Source organism: Phyllostomus discolor, chromosome 13, assembly GCF_004126475.2.
Source record: "Phyllostomus discolor isolate MPI-MPIP mPhyDis1 chromosome 13, mPhyDis1.pri.v3, whole genome shotgun sequence".
In the NCBI taxonomy this organism is placed as follows: Eukaryota; Metazoa; Chordata; class Mammalia; order Chiroptera; family Phyllostomidae; genus Phyllostomus; species Phyllostomus discolor.
The window spans coordinates 15,450,795-15,453,808 of NC_040915.2; positions in this window are offsets into that span (position 1 = coordinate 15,450,795).

Genomic DNA, 3,014 nt, shown 5'->3' on the forward strand with positions numbered 1-3,014 from the left:
CACTTAGGTAAATAGAAAAGTGTCCCAAGCACGAGAACAGCAAGGACCAAGGCCTGAAGGGGAGGGGGGGGGGGTGTTCAGTATGATCGGAGCGTGAGGAGATGAGGGCTTGTGGAGAACTGTAAACTGTTCATCCTGACCCACCCCCCAGTTAGCCTTTAGGCTTCCGTCTTCTCTCAGTGACCGACAATACCAGCTAACGTTTACTACTGTCTCCCTAGGAACCAGACACTACCCTACATGCATTAACTCAATCTGGAAAACGTGAATGAAGTACTACAACTGCCCTCACTTTGTAGATGAGAAAGCTGAGGACCAGGGAGGTCACACAAGCTAGGAAGTGGAAAAACTAAAATTCCAACTTAGGTCTGCTTCTAGAGCCTGCTTGCTCTTAAACACCTTTTATTTCTTGATAGATACATGCATAGTTTTATATCTTGATAGACACACAAATGCATTAAACACTTTTTAATTGGGTGGATGTTTTTTCTTTTGGCTTTGACTTGGTTCTCTCATCCCCCACATCAGCCTCCTCCCTCCTCATAACCAACAACAACAACCTCATTAGCCCTTTTCGTCTGCGAGCTCTTCAGAAAGCACAGTTTCTGGCAAACACGAAGCTTTGGTTTTGCAGTGGCTGGAGTAAGAACAGGGTATGTTTTGATTAAAATCTTTCTTTCCTCCTAGGAGCTCTTTGCTCACTCATTGTGACTGAATAGTTCCCCATTTCTGGAGCTCTGAGTAGACGGTCCCCAGTTTTCTGGGCACCCCGGGACTCCAGCTGCAGTCTTTGGCCCTTCCTGTCATCCTTGAGGACCCAGCAAGGAGGTGGTCCCTGCAGAGGGCCCAGCCATGTCTTGCTAGCTGGAAATATGTTAATGTGCAAATTTTTTAAAATTGAACAATTTGAAAATGCTCCCTCTCCCCCACCCTGATCCAGCTGCCAATGACCTTCAGGCTCTTAGGTGATTGCTAGGGGTGAGCATGTGTCTTGTGGGAGAGTGAGTGTTTCTAGCCTAATCTGCTAATTCTCAAAAATGGAGGATTTTCTTGGGATTTGAACGCCCTCTTGAGCTTAAGGAGCTTTGAAGTAGCGCTAGGGAAGAGAGCGCTACCACTTCAGACCAAAGCAGACGGTGGGGGAGTACTGCTAGGGCGCAGAACCGTCTGACTGGTGCTCGGCTCTGCTTCCCCGGTGAGCCTCTCCCCCCGGTGTCCCACAGTGAGGGGGCTGAGCCTTCGTGTGGCAGGATGACAATGGTGAACTAAGCCTCTTTTATGAAGTACTTCCATTGTGCTCATTGACAAGCATCATCTCATTGAATTCTCAAATCAACCTTACATGGTAGATGCTGTTGCTCTTCTACACCTGAGGAAGCCACGTATTAGATGGGTGGCTTTGTTCAAAGTCACTGAGCTAATAAGTAACAGGACAGAGATTCGGCCCCAGCAGGCTGCTACCAGAGCTTGCACGAACTCCCACACAGTCCCCACTCTGGGGAAGGTCTCAGAAGCTCCAGCCCCCGGGTGCCCTTCACTCCCCCCACCCTACGGGAATATTTGGTATTTTTGCCTGTTTAGCACCCAGTGCCCCTTCTTCTGGTAACAATATCTCAGTTTTTCTTTGGGGAGCTACCCCCCACTTCCTACCATCAGGTTTCATGGGTTTGGGTGGGCTGGTGTCAACCCTGGATCCAGTGGTGAACCTGTGACCCTGCTCTGGCCTGTGACATCATCACAAGCCAGAGTGATTGCTTGGCTCAGGAGTGGGCACAGAACCCGGTGAAACCCACGGTGCCAGGGCTTCGTCCGGGGCGGGGTGTGCCGGACACAGCAGGGGATTCATGATATCGGGGAAGCGTGGCCAGTGCTCTTCCTCCCACCCTCAGAGGGCTTCTTAGCAAGAGCGCTGTCTGCCACTTGTCTGTATTCCAGGCCCCCCTACCTTACGCTGAGTGTTTATTGGGATTTTAATAGTATGCCTCTTGGAGAAGTTGCTTCGGGCAGCAAGCAGAAATATCCATTGCAACCTAAAATGAACAGACAATTCGATCCATTCTGGAGTGAGTTCGCCAAAAGAGAAGCCTCGATGCCTGCACTCAGCCAGAACAGCTCAGCTCTCAACTGCTGACATTTGTTCTCCAGGCTGGACTGGAGGAGGCCATGGCAGGATCTCATAAGACTAGGGAGCGACTGCGTCATTCAGAGCACTCTGAGAATACTTTTCCAACCCCGGGTGATTGGTGACTTAGCCCACCCCAGTGGTGCATTAGTGCTGAGACACTGTGTCCCAGAATGCTCATGAAGGACCCCAGTCCGTTGTCATGAAGGGTGGCAATAAGTCATGCTTCGTCAGGATGTGGAGCTGGGTGGCAGAGAGCGCTCCTTGGGTCAGAGAGATGTTCACACACCCCGGGGGCTGCACCCAGACCTGTTCGGCCATCCCATGCATGTGCATCGGAGCAACTTCAGTGTCACCAAGTTCAGACCTTCGGCTTCGTTTGGGTGGGGCACCTGGTTGGAGGCCCTGCGGAACGTGGGTGTACCCAGTCAGACTCACACTGTGCTGCTGCTCTTCCCTCAGGACAAGTTCACAGGGGTCTTGTCTCGAGGACTTCCAGATAAAGGGACTCCCCGACTCACTGGGGGAGCCTTCCCAGGCAAGGCAGCACTCCTGGCCTACAAAGATAATGTTGTCAACTGAAGTTTGTCACTTCAAAATTTTCAAGTTTTTTTTCTCTTCCAAATGTTGACTATGGAACGAAGCTCCTGAGGCCAGCAAAAAAAAAAAAAAAAAAAAAAGCACCAAGCCAGTATGGCCCCAAGATCTTTTCTCCAGTGTTCTTTTATGCATCCACGCCCCAGAGGCACCAGCTCTTCATCTTTCTGCAACAGCCTGAAAGAACGTTCACTCATTCTCAGTCATTCATGAGTGTTTATTGGACAGCTGCTCTGTCCACATCCTTGTGCTGGATGCTGTCTCCCACTCGGGCCCCTGAGGCTAACTCAGGCTC